The sequence below is a fragment of the Ambystoma mexicanum genome, chromosome 1p (genome assembly GCF_040938575.1).
Source record: "Ambystoma mexicanum isolate Mex_15411 chromosome 1p, UKY_AmexF1_1, whole genome shotgun sequence".
NCBI classification, from domain to species: Eukaryota; Metazoa; Chordata; class Amphibia; order Caudata; family Ambystomatidae; genus Ambystoma; species Ambystoma mexicanum.
In genome coordinates, this window is record NC_090921.1 from 745,399,023 (window position 1) to 745,415,818 (window position 16,796).

General features: G+C 47.2%; 1 pseudogene; it reads right to left on the reverse strand.

The window, feature by feature from the left end:
• Window positions 1-3,567: 3,567 nt before the first annotated feature.
• Window positions 3,568-6,952, reverse strand: LOC138580093 (E3 ISG15--protein ligase HERC5 pseudogene; annotated as a pseudogene).
• Between the last annotated feature and the right edge of the window lie 9,844 nt (window positions 6,953-16,796).

Below are 16,796 nucleotides of genomic sequence, written 5' to 3' on the forward strand. Positions count from 1 at the left end.
GAGAGTATTCTGGAGGAAACTGCTAGGGCTGCGACCCTCAGTCCCAATGGAGACTTTACGCCTCGAGTTAGGCTTAACCTCATTGGGGAGAGGCAAGCTGAAAGAAAAAGGATGGAGCTATACCTGAAGGCAAAAATTACGCCCCAATGTTGCATCCTAGAAATGTTGAGGTCAAACTGGGGAAGATGTGATCGGTGTAGGGTACCCTCATTTGCCAATCTAGCATCAACCACGTTCCAGGCAATACACTGGTATCCAAACTGGCTCATTAAGGGCGGATACCAGCAGTTAAAAGGTTCCTTCAAATCACGACTTGTATGATTGGAATAAGAACTATGACCACTTTGCTACCTTAAAAAGCTTAAAGAGTGTCTCAAATGAGGACCACAGATATAAGTGCCCTCTACAGCATTTGGTACTAAGTCCTAGCCTTGAAATATGCTGGCTTCTACTGCGACTTCGAATTAAGCAACTACTGTTTTTAACTATTTTGGGCCTCAATTTAAAATTTCTGCCGAAAACAGGTCCTGTTGAATTTGTCAATGTAAGAATACCCTTGAAACTGCGAGGCACTTGTTCACTGAGTGTCCAAATGTGAGTACTGTATACATGTGTGCATATGGGAACTTTATGCACACGTATATCAGTATCAAATCTAACGAATTTTGGACATATTGCGTGAACTGCCCTACAGTTGCGATAAATATTGCATTACTTCAGGTTTAGCGCAACATAATTAAGATGTTGCCCACTGGAATGATAATATCATAGAATGCCTGCCTCTATAAGCAACTGTTGGTAAGCCGAAGTGAGTGCTCGGAACATACAATAGCTTGCACAACTGCTTACATGTGTAACCGAAATACAGTATTACATAATATGTAATTGCATATGACTGTAAAGTTTAGGTCCCTTATGATAGGAACTAGTGTCTTATACGAGAACAATGGTATTTATGTTTACAATGTTAGCCTGTTATAGTGCTGCTGCTGATTTGAAATGATTTTTAGGTCTATATTTACTGTGACTACTTTATTAATTCGATAAACTTGTTAAAAGTCAATTGACTAATAACAATAAAATAAAATAAATAAATAATTGTAATAACATCCAGATTTGGGATACCTGGATAGAGGGAGAAACGCCTGAAACGGGGGCACAACAGTAAATGTAGAAATACCTGGATTATGGATACCTGGTTATAGGGAGAAACACCCGAAATAGGGGCACAACAGTAAATGTAGAAATACCTTGATTGAGATACCTGAATAGAGGGAGAAACACCTGAAATGGGGGCACAAATGTAGATGTAGAAATATGGTGAATATAACTCTTATTTCTGTTACATTTGAATTGCCATTTATTATCTTTATGAGTTAATGTATGTACAAGTGTGAGGGACAGATTCCTTTTGTTAGAGTGCTTTCCTTTAGTTTATTTTGATAGGCAAGGAAAATCCTCTATAGGTTTGGGATAGTGAGGGGCTTATCAAACCCTTATTTATTTAATTAAATGGCTTCTTGTGAAAAACCTTTACCGTGTTGTACGCCTCGCATTTCTGACCCCTCACAGTATCCAAACTAAGCACCAAGTAACATTTATCCCAATCCATTTATCTACACTGAACACATGTTAAATTGCCACATGCGTCTAATCTAGCCACACCATTGTTCTAATATGACTTGTGCAACGTAAACCTCTGCACTACATTGGGATTTAAAACGTGCATCGCAACAAAACCCAGGGTATTTAAAAATGTTTGGGATAAACATTAGAAAACTACTGAAAGTAGAACAAAGTTATGTTTGTTGTACAGTGTAGCATTTTCAATGGAAGTGTCTTTTCTTTATACACAGGCTGGTTCCATATTGCAATGGTGCTGCTACATAGAGCTACGTTGTTGCTGAATTACCTGCCTACTGGAAGTGTATAGAGTTTATTTGTTTTGTGCCTCTTCCTGATATTATTTTCTGTACATTGTTGGAATCCTCTAGATCTAACGCAGTCTGCTATATGAGCTACTGTTCATGTGTGTCTCACGTTTCTTGCAGTGGCCCACCAGAATTTAACACTAGGCAGAAACTGTTTTATCACTGCACACATAGCGAGTGTACGCTAGGCCTTATCATTTCCTGACACTGTACACTGTTTATGTGCACACAGCAGACTTTACCAGTGTAGGTCAATGCACACTGCTGGTAAGTCGCACACCCAGCCTACAAATTACACACTGCACAGAGGTTGAAAACACCCAGTTATAGCACTGCTCAGCACTGAACACTGCTCAATGGTCACACAATGGGATAATACAATTGCTATGGGTAATCACCAGGCATAGACAGGAAGTAACAGCCTGGAACAATTGTACAACAAGCTTCTAAGACATTTTAATGCACAGCACACTGCTGACCAGTTACACATTCAGCCTAGAGAGGCAATGCACACAGAGGGTGTACACCATCCCCAAGCGTTGCATGGCCCAGCACTCTGCTGATAGTTTGTGCGCTCAGCTCAGATACAGCTGCCAAATGCTGCTTACTCATCCGATGTACTGCACATGCATGCAGAACATCAGTGCAGTGTGGCTGCGCCAATACTGCAACCTCTAGCCATTTTCAAGATCATATTAAAAGGGGTCATTTGATTGAATTGTGGATTGTAACTTTTTAAAGTATGCAGTAGAGTATAAAAGTTCAAACTTTGACCTGCTTCAAATAAGCGCATAACAAGGTACCCCTATCCTACCCACCAATTTCTTGGCCCTCACACCTTCTTTATTATAATCCCATCCCATCACCTCTTCACCAATATACATCAGATTCCCCTTTAAATGTAGCTCTTGTGTCTGTCCAAATTGGGAATCTGATTTGGGGATGCAGAGGTAGGGCTGCATTTTTACTGGACATCAATGTTAAAGCAAACATTATGTTTGCTTTACCATTGTTGCACAGTAAAAAAATACCATGTCAGAGTCAGAAAACCTAACTTGACTGGCAGCAGCAATGCAGTTGTATCTAGCAATGTAACAACAATAATCATGTATGATAAGTGTTATTATGTTATTATGTGGCTAGACTGGCATTTTGGGGTGGCCGGTTTAGCCATTTCTTACTGTAGCATGACATTTGTAGTGGCCATCAATGTTTAAGCATTCCATGTTAAAGCAAACATGGTACTATGTTTGCTTTAGCATTGATGGCCAGTCAAAACATGCATCCTGGAGTCAGAAAACGTAACCAGACTGGTTGCAGATGCAGCCTAGTCTAGCCACGAAACAACACGTATCAAGGATTATAAGTGTGGTTACATGGCTATACTAAACTGCATTGCTACAGCCATTCTAGCCATATCGTACTGTGACATGACATTTTGTACTTTCCATTTATGATAAAGCAAACATGATAAGTGTTACTACATGTCGAACATGTTTTCTTATTGTGGCATAGCATTTTGTATTGGCAGAGCCAGCTTGGGCATGTTTTCTTATGGTATAATTACTGGCATTATGCACAAAGCAAACATGAGTATGCTCTTATATGGGAATATTGCCATGTATAGGTGCAGCCATAAACAAAGAAGTGCAGTTTATTGTATCAGTATTTTACTATCAACTTCTGAGTAAAATGTATTAGACATCTTTTATAAAAAAAATACATATTTACAATTTACAAAATTAACCAATTCATTTAAAAAAGAAAAAAAATGTGTTGGTCTTCACTATGATCCACATTTAAACAAATCCTCTGTTGTAGCCAATAGCTAGCAGCAACTTTTCAGTGAGAACTTGTTTTGTGGAGTAAGGTGGGAGGATAAGGATTTGAAAGCAGGTTTGTGTCTGTGGAAGATGATCTTTGGTTAAAGCAGCACTCGAGGTAGTGGTAATCTTCATACAGTCCATTCCATAAACAGGAATGCTGTCACTTCCAACGACAAACAAGAGAAACTTTTTCTTTTCTGACAATGGCAGCTCATGGAAAACCTCCCAAAATATTCGAATAGTTGGATGGGTTGGAGTTTGCCTAAAAATACCATCATACACTGCAAGCTTTTCAAATTTATTCCAGTCATATTCTGTTTTTCCAACCATGACACCCATCAGTTCCTGGGGCTGGAAATGTTCGAGAATAGATTTCTCGCAGACTTTGTAAAACCCCCTCTTGAATTCTTCAAAAGCGACATCCACCGACTTGTTGAAAACATAGTCGACATATTTATTCACATAGTCATGTTTGTTTGAGTTATCCACTGATAAAGTACTTCCATTTGGAATTAAATCTACCCTCTCGTTGTCCCACGATGCGATAAAACAAATGTCCAAATTGTCCACAATATCATCGTGCTCATAGTCTAGAACAGACTGCAAACTCCTTCCCATGACAGGGTCCAGTTCTGCCAGGTCTTCCAGAGTGGGCTGCTGGTCTAGAAGTTTTTTGAAGAAGGCCAGTGGAAATGGAAGATGCATGCTGGGGCAGTTGAGTATTGTCAGCCCGCACAGTATTCCGAAGACCAAGTACTTTTTCAGCTCAACAGAAGGTTTGGCTGGAAACCACAATGGGGAAAACTTTGCACACTGGACAAACATTCCGTACTCTGGTTGGAGAATTTCCTCAAATATATGTAAGAAAAACACCCTTTTATCACTCTCTGTGTCAAAGGGAAATGTACCATGGAATTGAACCAATAATGGGTTCCTAAGATAAAAGTCGGGTAATGTACTTAGTACTTGCAGAGTACCTTCAAACATATTATCAATGCTACCAGCGAGATGCAACAACTGAAGAGTGGGCGGGGGCAATGCGCTGCGTCTTTGCTTCCGGTTCGGCAACATCTGGATAAAGGCTTCAGGAATCAAATTATTTTGTTTGAAAGCCGTATTAATTTGAAACACATGACGCTTGGCAAGTAAGTTGAGGATAAAAGGAAACCGGCAAAATATTATGGGTCCATCAGACTCATTACAGAACTGTTGTCGTTGCAAACGATGCCATAAGGCCACATCTTTATATAAGTTTACATCTTTGCCGATTTCATTGATGTAGAATTCTTCTATCGCCAATGGATAGTTCGCCTTCATGTTTACCTTGTACAACTTCTCCAGCATTTCTAAGACAGATGTTGTGTTGAGATTGTCCTGTTTGGTAGCAATTCCACTCGTAAGCTTGTTCACCACCGCCCTTTTAAGCATCAGGACATGTTTATTCAAGAGGGTGGATGAAGAAGACCACCATTTCTCCAAAATGTTCAATGAAGGCAGTCCGAGCTTGTTCACACCATTTGCAAATTCAGCAACAAGAGCGAAAGAGTCCTGGCCTTCGTGCATCAAGGAACATTCTGGAAGCAGGAGGAATATAACCAGGGCATCACAGTGATCAGGAAGCCGTGAAAGATTGGGAATAAGGGACTTCCTCAACCAGGAACTTATCTGATTTAACACTGGTTCACAATTTGCAACTGCTTTAAAAAAGAGGGAAGCTGTTGAAATGGCAACCTCTGGTATCACTGAAGAAGTTTTACGCTGTTTACCTCTGTGTTGCAAAAAACTGCCATTGACACAAGCCACGGATGAAAAAATCTGTTTAATTTCCTTTTTTGCTCTGCGCCAGTGATCAGAGCTCTCGTACTTGAGCCACCTCTCTGGCATCTCAGCTTCAATAGTGGCGATTGTTCTGTTCGTAGCCATGTCGTCATTCTTTTCGTCCAAGCTGAGCAAAACACTTTGGTTTCCTCCAGCGACAATCTTATAGCTTCTTTGTTGGATAACGTTTCCTTCGTGAATACCAATTTCTAGCAGGTCCATGGGTAGCGGTATTAACTGCTCACACATCTCTCCGTTTTCTGGCGCCCCTTCTCCTCTCGCGCCAAATAAATATACCATCCTCTGAGATGGAGCACAGGCAAGGGTGTGGTTCCTCCCACATGCCACCTGTGATACCCGCACCTTACACAGTCTTTCAACCAAACGAGGTAGGGGCTGGTTTATTGTGCTTTTGTGCCCAAGCTGTCCATGTCCCCCAGCACCGAAGGTGAACAGCAGCCCGCCCTTTGACAAAACAGCTGTGTGCTCTGCGCCACATGCAACACATTCAACACTTTTGCACTGCAGAGCTTTCACCGCAGTCGGAAGGTGTCGGTTTTCAATGTCGCCAAGTCCCAGTTGGCCAGCGCCATTATTTCCCCACGCATAGACAGTACCTGATAGAGAAAGGGCGATGTTGTGCGCACTTCCTGCCGTTATCTGCGCCAAGGGGCTGCCTCTGAGGTGTTCCACCAGTAGCGGCGTGCTCTGGCGGGGGGGTTGAAATGTGAGCCCCAGCTGGCCATGTGTATTCTGCCCCCAAGTGAAAAGCTCTCCGCCTTTTGAAAGTGCCAGGGAATGGTGGTCACCGCACGCAACTTGAATGATCTGCCTGTCGTGTAAACTGGTGACTGGACGAGGCGGGAGGCTGACGACTGGGTAATCACACTCAAGGAGTCTTCCATCGGCAGCGAGTAAAAGCATGAAGGACTCGCCACAGTGCAACGCCTCCACCCTCGCTTTTCTCAGCGTGACCAACTTGGGTTTTCTGCACGTTGTCTCTGAGGCCCCTGCGTTCTCTGTGCCACAGAGGGCCACGCTGCCATTGCTCAGCACCACGGCCAGGTGGCCCCGGCTGCAGCTCACCTGGCGGATGCCGCCCAGTTCCAAGGGGCACAGGCTCAGCTGGCAACTCTCCGCCGAGTACAACCAAAGCCTGGGAGAGGACTGCTTAGGGAGGGCAGTGGGTGCTGCCACTGTGCCGCGAGCCGGACCTCCTTTTCTAACTTTCCCCATCCTCGGCTTCTCCGCGGTGACTCCTAGTGCAGAATGTGCAACCCAGCAGGCGTCTTATAAACGCTGCCATCTGAGAGTTCGGTTTCTTTTCCCGGGGATGACGCCCGTCAGGCGATCTCGACACGCGCCTGTTTCAGAGGCAGCGGCCGCACAGAAAGAAGGGAAACCGAAACCGAAACCGGTGCGCTGCTGTGAGCCGAGACACGAAACCAGAGGAAACCCCAGCGCTCAGCAGAAGGGGGCGAGTTCATGAACATGTGTTTATACTGGCAATCCGGAATGGCAAACATTGCGGTGAAAGAAAGGCATCATGAAAATGCGTTGGGAAATGCTCCTGTGCACTGTTGGTGATGTGAGGTGCCTACAATGCACTATTGGATTGTTTCATGTGTTACCTATAACATTCGAATGGAAACTCTCAGATTTGATAGCCAGATTTTCACACAAAGTGTGCAGTATAATGCACCGTTTTACCCAATTATTCAAAACATTTTCTCGGGTGGTCAGGGAAGGGGTGTGGTGTGTGGGGGTGGGGGGTTACTGGGGTTAGGAGAAGGGTAACCCCCAAACCTCTCTTGGTTTTGGCTCCCAAATTATGCTAGGTTGTTCTCGCTTATTTGTGGAAAATATGTACACCCCTTCAATTAAAATAATCACCAGGTGGCAGAGCATACTTGCCAACATTCTGTGACCAAAAAGATGTAGGATTTTTCAAGTTTCAAAAATAATTCCCATAAAAATGACATCACAGGAAATTACAAAACATACATTGTTGGCACCATTGAAACATTCTAAAATACACAACCCATCAAACAGCACAACATGGAAAGATGTTCAAATGTTAAAAATGTATAATTCCAAATGGTAAGTTAACACCAAATTCAATTACACAGAAGGTAATCACACAGAGGTGGTAGGGAACGTTTGCCCCTACTCTGTAGCAGCAGCCTTGGCAACACATATATATTCCTGCAGTGCAATTTGAACACAGAATGACATGGAGACTGATACCCCCTCAGTCTGATAGGCAGATGCTGTGTGATGGTGTTACGATCTGCCACTTGCCCTCAGTGGTGGTTCATCTAAGGGTTTTACCGGCAAGAGTGCAGGACAGAGTCACGTAGCTTTCAGGTCAGTGGATTGGTCTGAGCCCAATCAAAGTAGTCACCTACCAGCCTGCCTTAGAGTGACATAAATTACCTGCCACTGTAAACAGCAGTAGGATCTGTCACCCGAATCGGTAGATGGTAGGACTGTTTCAAAAGCAGTAGCCCACTGCCTAAATCTGTAGGGTTGGCAAGTATGCCAGTGGCTCAACTCGTCCAAAATGGGTTGCTCGATGTCCCTTCACCAATTATGGACGAGCCACCACTGGTGAGTAATTACCGTGTACATAGACATTAAACAACTTAAGCAACAGGACACCGAGATGCACATGATGTCAGTGTGGTGTGTCACCCCTCCTGGGAGCATGGTATCTCCCAGGGCTCGTGGCCATGTCACATGTCAGTGACCATGTGACCAAAACAATAAAAGGGACGAGCCAGTTCCGGCTCCTCAGTCGCTCCAACCTGACTCCTGCCTGCTGTGTGTGTCCTTGTCTGCAGCGCGATGTGTAGTAGGCAGAGGGCCTGCTTCTGCAGGGACCTCCACCCTGACAGTGCCCCTGCTGGGCAATGCTGTCTGTGATCCCCCCTATGTAAGCAGAGCCCCTGCTGGGCAACTCTGCATGGAGGTGCCGGTGCCCCTGCTGTGCAACTCCGTCGCCATGGAAGAGCCCTTGTACTAACAGGCTGACAGGGTGCCCCCTGTGCCGCGATGTCAGCTGGGTGCCCCCAGCAAGTCCCCGGGCTGGCCTTGGGCCAGCCCATAACTGGGCAGGCCTACGTGTCTGCTGGGTGCCCCCAGCGATGGATGGACTGGCCTGCGTGACCGCAGGTCCAGTCGCAACAATCAGGATAAGCAGAGCTGGGATGTTATTATGGGGAGGGGTAGAACAACATTGTCTGGACTCATAACTGCTGGGCAACTATTGAAAGCACATGGCGAAAGGAGTCTTGCTGGAGAAACAAATAAAATAATAAAACAACAGTTTACTTTAACAAGAGGCAAACAGACTGGTGTTTAAGCTGCAACACATCCAATCATTGAAAAGGAATATTTCAAAATAACAACTGCGTGTAGTAGGGGCCCTCCTACATGGTCTCGCTAAGATATTCACACTTTCCAGACACATATTTCCCTCTCACGTTGTAGATGGGATGGAAACACAAGTGCAAAGTGGCCTTGATGAGTTTCCATTAGAAACTGACGTCTACCAGCATACAGCTAAGTTCTTCACGCCTGCCCCACTACTCGAAATGCAAATGAAGGTGACACCCAAAGCTATCACCTGCCATGTGACTAGTAATGCAAGGCTGGTGGCTATCTTGCAACGGGGACAGGTCTACTAAACAAAATGTATAAGCACCTGACAAATACTCCCTATTGGTTAAAATTTGCATATTCTTTCTTTCAAACAGACAGGCAGTGCTGCACTAGATAAAAGGAAAAGAGCATTGCTCGTCTGAGGGGCTGATATGCAATAGGCCGAAGACTACCTACATACCTATACACACCCTCATCTGTAGCCCAAGGCTACCAATGCCAACACTGAACCTGCATATACTTTATCCATCGGAAGATGTACCGAAGACAGCTTTTATACTGTGGCACACAGCCCCATTGGAAAGCCCCTAGTGGGGACACCATATTCTAGGCCTGGGCTTGCCTTCTACTATCATCCCTCCTCTCAGCAAAACTGCATCACCCACCAAGAGTACAGTTTTGTTTTGTCATGTGATATAGGTTCTCATAAGATGAGCATGACTAAAGTTATCAAAATGGTTCTCATATGTCATAACATGCTTAAATCAGCACAAGGATAATGTCCTTTGAAAGTCCACATTCTGAAGATTACAGTCATGTATTTGTTTTTCTACTGGTTAAACAGTTATTCTAATGCCAAAAGGTACCTTGTTCAAATGTGTTTGTTTTAAAGATGTCCTGAATTTTGGGTAGTAACTGGGCCGGGCACAAAGAATAAACACAAGTCAAAGTCGGCTTCCTTTAAAATAAGCAGATTAGGGACTCTTCTGGCAATAAAAGTTCAGAACCCCTTGTATCTAACAACATTATACGAGACAGATGGCAGACCTCCCGTGCTTCAAATGATAATAATTATCCTTCTGGCTCTCCAGGGCTGGAAGGAAAGCACTCACATACATCTGGTATTATAATGTAAAGTACATTAGCACCCTGGCGAGGGGAGTCAGCCAATCTGGTGGTTAGGAATGCAGGCTTGAACTGGTGGTGAAAGCCTGTGTTCCATGCTGCCTGATGACCGGCTCCCCGTCGCCATTTTTCCTCCACCCTCGAGGCACCCCGTTCACAGAGCGAAAATACTGTAAATTAGCCCCATTGCAAAGGGACAGGTGCTTATGGCCTTATGTACCCGTACTGTTGGGGAGAAGTTGGACCCCCACCAGAGCTTCTGGGGGTTCCAGCTATGGGAGGCCCCAACACCTCCCATTTTGCCCAAAGAAATGCAGCAGAGTTCCAAGCAAGCAGCAACATGTTCCAAACTCTGTTTATTTCTGGGCAGCAAAAAAAACACAGAGGGCTTAGTGCACAGTGAAAATCCAGGCACCGTCTCCCCTGGGGCTGGCTTGCAAGCCAGCTTTGTAACACACTGCAGGCTGACATCACATAATTGGACCAGCTCCCAGAAACCTATCTCATCCTGAGATTGGCTGCTAAGTGATTGGTCACATAGAGTCCCCTTATAGGAAGCCTGATCATTGGACATTTGGACCTTGGTGTCAGTGGGATGTCTTGACTGCTCCTCTCTCATTACCTAATTCTAAAATTGTTGCATTGTGAATTTGTTCCCATTAGTTTTAGCTGAACAGGCTTTTCGCCCCTGGGCCCTCAGCGTTCATTGGCCAGAGCTGAGCCATTCTTGTTACAATTATGTGTGGGTCTTTCGAAAATGTCTTTCGTTCCCAGAGAAAAAACACTGGGCATTGGTGTTCTGCTCTGACTTACTCGTATTTGTGAAGAATTAAAAATGCTTGTCTGCCAGAGTTCACTGTCATTGAAAGAAAGGAATCTTATCTTACTGTAAGACCTTGAGCTGCTCCTGGGTTTGCGAGGCGCATTGTTGAAGTCAGCACGAATCCCCACTGAGGCTGGTGTTCAGTGAGACAAGTGTACTTGGCTGTAATTTTCCTGAAACATGGCTTTACACTGTGCCATTAGATTAGGTTAATTCATATGAGCATCTGCAAGCCTTTAAACAGGAATTCTTGTGTTTTGTAGATTCTGGTATTGCTGCATTGAGGCTAATGTAGGTTGCAGTGTTAGTGAAGTGGGTGTCTTTCAGCATATTTGTCACCCATGGGCGCACTGGGGCCTGGTGCAAAATGGAGTGCACTCATTATTCTTCCTGCTGTTCTTTCTGTTGATGTGTCTGGGGTTAGGGGGCAGGAGTTTGATCTCGATTTTCCCTCTTCAGTACCATGGGCATCACAGGGGGAGTAGCATCCCGGGGGCCCACGTTAATTGCCCTTGCTTTGCTCGGGCCGTTAACTTGGGCCCCAAGCCTTTACCCCCAGGTGATACCCATGAACCGGGTACATAATGTCACAATATTGCACACTTTACTTCTTTCCAAGGTATGGCTGAATGTAAATGCTAGACATAAAGCTGCGTGGGAACGCAACGCCATAGGTGTGGTCTACCCCAGGGCAGCCGGATAGTGGCATCCTAGCAGTCTCCTTGACAACCTCTCATAAGCATTGGAGAAGCGCGCTCCTGCGCGTCCTCCATTGATTGTAAGCAGCATTGCCTACAGCAGGTAAGCGGCTGCCCAGCAAGCCGTGTTCTGACATTAACAAACCAGACATGCATTGATAACACATTTTTATTTAGTTACAGCTCGTAGAATTGTGTGCGTTTACACACTATAACTTCCCTTCTGGGAGGGCACAAGATTCGATTGTTTTTGTATGCATCATTGCCTGCCACAGGTAAGGGGCTGATCAGCATGCCGTGTTCTGTAATTCACAAGTAATACACGCGTTCACAGCCGATTATTAATCGACTTTCAGCTTGTGAAATCGTGTGTGTTTGCACACCACGGGCCTCATTACGAGTTTGGAGGTAGCCATGCCCTTAAACTTTCCCCATTCAGGGAACCCGAACCCAGACCATCCCCATTCCCATTTGAGCCCCGATAGGGCTCAATGGGAATGGGGAGGGAACGGGCCCGTTGTTAGCTCCCTGTTCCCATCGCGGGACCCACAAAGGATGTTCGGTTTGACCAGACGTCCAGAGCGGGTCCCGCATGGGGACCTCGAAATAGGGTGGAATGGGTTTAACGGCACTGGCAGCTCTACCGGCGCCGTTAAACCCATTCCACCAGGGTAATGAGGCCCCACATCTTTCCTTCTGTGAAAGAATTGGAATCGAACGCTTTTGTCCAACCACTTAGGTACTTTTATTTTTACATTTGCACTACCAAATGCCTTCAGTTATACTGTTTGTACACTAACAGGATATTGAGCCTCATTAGAAGTTTGGCGGTAGCCTTGCTGGTAAAACTGGAAGGCTGCCGCCAAACTTCTGAAAATTTCCGGTGCCCACGAATGGGCAATAACCGGGTCATTATGGCCCTGCCGGACCCGGTAATTGCCCATTTGCGGGTGCCGGAAAAAAGATGCTCCCCATTCCCATTCGGAATGGGAATGGGGAGATCGGATGCACCGGCACCGTTTACAACGGTGCCGGTACATCCGACATGCTCTGCTTGCGGCGCCTTTCTGCCCGCTAGGTCCGACATTGCAAGCAGAAAGGCACCCGTGAGCACAACTCGTAATTTGCCGGTCTGGGAACTACGGTACCGGCATGCTTACCAGTACCGTAGTTCCCGGACTGGCAAACTTATAATGAGGCCCATTGTGCTTTTGTTTCTTTTCCCTTTTTGATCACCATGTTTGACTTTGGTATGTATCATTACATTTTATATTGAATATTGTGCTCTCATGTCATATGCTCACCTATCTGTATGAATTTGTGCAATTGTATTTGGTTTATTGAAGAATGGGCCCCATTATAAGTGTTGTGGTAAGGCAACAACGTCGCCGGTAGTGCTACCGGCGCCGTTGTTACCTCGCCGCAACATTACGAGTTCTGCTTGCGGGGGCGCTCTGCACGCCTGGTCCGTCCAGACGTGCAGAGCGGGACCCGCGAGCAGTACCGGATGGTAGCAACGGCCCCATTATTAACGGGACCGTTGTTACCATCCTCCCCATTCCCATTGAGCCCTATGGGAATGGGGACGTACCGGGTCCGGGTTCCGCGAATGGGAATTACTGGGCCCGCAACGTTCTGAATGGCCCGGTAATTCCCATTTTTCGGGACCCGGACCCGTGTTTGGGGGTAGAAACGGCATGGCTACCTCCAAACTCGTAATGAGGCCCAATGTGTAGGGCTCCGCCCTGATGAAGGAGCTTGGTCTCTGAAATGCATTGGCTTTAGAGCTCTACCCTAAAAGAAATCTGCACAACTAATGTACCACAGGCTATTGCTGCCACACAAGACCCAACTGGTGGAGTGAAGCACGCAAGAGATAGCACGACTATCACAGCTGACAAAGTAGACAATGGGGCACATCACCAGAGCTTTGTGGAAGTATCTAATCCCACTGCTCTGGATCCTTTAATACCTTCCATTGCTCCACTCAATCCGAAACGAGGGGTAAAATATTTAAATAGGCCGGAGGTGGTGAGGCTGCTGGATAACATAATACGACGGATTTTGATTTTATTGAGCAGATTGATGTGGGTGGAAGGTGACACTACTGTACTGTTGTCTTCTGGATACTGTTGCCCTAATACGCCTACATAAGTGTACCTTTGGTGCATTGTTGTGAAAAATGCACTAGAAAGCGTAACATGTTCAGTGTAACCAAGAATATTACAATAGCACAAACACCAACGTGCAGTGTAACCAAAAATACTGTAACAGCACAAACACCAAAGAGCTTTGCAAATGTACAGGGATGGGAATGGTTGAAAGGTTTCTTGCCCCAACACTGTCAGGCCTCGAACTGAGGTTTAAAGATCCTCAGTTGGAACACTAGAGGCAATAATCATCTGTTCTCTCAAGAAGGGTCCCTGCCCTTACTCCTAAGGCACATGGGGCCTCATTACGAGTTTGCCGGTAAAACCGTGTTCATTACTGGCATGCCGGAATGAGCGGGTCCGTGCACGTATGAACCCGCCAATAGCGGGTGATTACGAGTGCGCGAGCACGTGCGTTCCCCCATGCCGGTAGTGGCAATACCGCCATGCCAGTAAAGGGCCTCCAAGCCCCCTATACCGGCATCGCGGGGCCCGCCCATTGCGCTACCGCCTCACACTAACCCGTAAATACCGGCACTGTAATACCGGCGTGGTATTACCGTGTTTGCAAAAAATGGACCCGGAAATTACGTCATCGCACAGGAACGGGAAATGGGCCGGCGGCCATCTTTAAAAACACAATCCATTGCAATCCTCCACAACCAACACTCTTCCCGTGTCGTCGTGTGTCAGGAGAGCATCACCATGTCCAAGGCCAGCAGGAAATCCACCCAGAGGAAGAGGAAGCAGCGGTTCTCGGACGCTGAGCTCACCATGCTCGCCAACACACTGGAAGAGCATGCGGACGTAATACGCTGCACAGACCTCAAGCATGCAGCCCAAACCCGCAAAAAAGAGGTCTGGCTCGAGTTAGCGCAGAGGGTGACAGCAGTGGGGTGCGCCCCAAGGAGTGTGCGCGACTGCCGGAAGCGGTGGGACGACCTCCGCCTCCGTGTCCGGAGGACCCTGTCCGAAAATCGGAGAGCCGCAAGGGCGACAGGGGTTGGGCCACACTCCCCAGTCCAATTGATGCCATGGGAGGAGACGGCAAGTCGCTTCATCAACACCGAAAGCATTGAGGGGATCGGAGATCAGGAGGTCGGGGCGGCAATCACCACAGAGGAAGGTGAGTGTACCATCACAACCACGTATCACGACACATGATGTGGCCCAACTGATGGGGAAGTTAGAGTGGGCAAGGCGATGCATCAACATACCCATAGATCAATCATCGTCACTTCCCGCACCACATGGACGCAGAGTGACGACCCCAATCCCAACAGAGGTGCCACATGACCCAACCATGCCCATGCACCCACCACACAGAGACCAAACTAATGCTACACCACCAGCCATGCATTGATCCCCCACATACCCCCTCAGTACACCCAAAGCAACAAACCAGAAATGAAATGATGGCTGAATGCATGGACACATCCCACCACAATACATCACAGCCGCCAATTGACCACATCACTGATGACCCGCATCTCTTCTATCCCCCAGGCACTGACGATGAAGGTAGACCAGTGGACAGGGGTGAGAGCACGTCCAGTGCACAAAAGGGGTCCAGGGACACCCCAACACAACCGTCCAAGGAGAAGTCATCTGCCAAAGCCAGCATGCCACGCAAGGCACCAACCCTGCAGGGAACACCTGCACCCACTGACCAACAACCAAAAACCACAACAGTGGTAGCCCTGCCGCAAGCCACCAAGGACGTTGTGTCCACAGAGGTGGAAGAGGAATCAGACATGATGCCTGGCACACCCACCCCAAGCCCAATTGCCAGCCCCCAACCTCTAGCAGAGTCTGAGTGCCTCAACAATCCGTGCCTGCATGATTCAGACCTCGGTGAATAAGACACTGCACTGTTCGAGGACAGTGCCCCGGAGGATGGCTCCGCGCAGCCGCCTACCACCACCCTGCAAGGCACGACTCTGCCCTCCTCCACTCTGCCCTCCTCCACTCCGCCCTCCTCCACTTTGCCCTCCTCCACTCTGCCCTCCTCCACTCTGCCCTCCTCCACCCTGCCAGCAACCTGCAGACCTGTGGACGTCACATCATTCGAGACCCGCCTGACAAGGGTCGAGGCCCGGCAGGAGTCCATGCTCCAGATCATGCAGCAGCAGGTAGAAGCAAGCAGAGAGGCCATGAGTGCCATCGTGAGGGCAATAGCAGCCAATACTGCAGCAGTGGAGGCATCCACGCGTGCCTTCCAGGAGTGCATGGGGACACTCACGGAGGCCATCCGTGCAGGTAACGCTCCAATGCAGCGGCCATACCTTGACACAGGCAGTCCATTGAGAATTGACACTTCCGCCACAACTACCCCTGCCACCTCGGCCCAATCCAGTCCGGTGCGTCACATGAGGAGGAGCGCACGACGGCCGGCCATGGCACCACCCAACACCAAGATGCAAAAGAAATGAATGCACGGACAATGACATTGTGGCAGGACACATTGTGGAAGGGAGCACTGTCCGATGCACACATGGGGGCACTTAGCATCTGTGTGGAGGGAGAGGGATTTTACTGGGGTGTTTGGAGGGTTTGTGGGGTGGGAGGGGGGGTTCACTGGGGTGTTTGGAGGGGAATGTTAATATTATCACGTGTATGTGAATAATACACCCGTTGTTTGCAAGCAATTCAATGGCTGGACATTCTTAATTTTGTGCATGTACATTCAATGTGTGATAGCGTACGGTTGTGAACTGCTAAGTATACAAGTGTGCATGCCCACATGCAGCCAGTGTGTCACTGGAACATTCCATTCATGGTCCGTGCGTTTCAGATGTATACGTGGATTAGTGCTTGGCGTACAGCATGGCCATCCCGTGCATCATGTACTGGCAGGGGGGCTCCTTCGCCTCCGTCTCTATCCCCTTCATGGTCACCCGGCCCATGCATGTCTATGTCAGTTGGCAGTGGTACATTCCTCCGGACGCACATGTTGTGCAGCATGACACAGGCCATGGTGATATTTGCCACCCCCTCAGGCCTATATAGGAGTGCACCACCAGAACTGCATTGGCATCGTA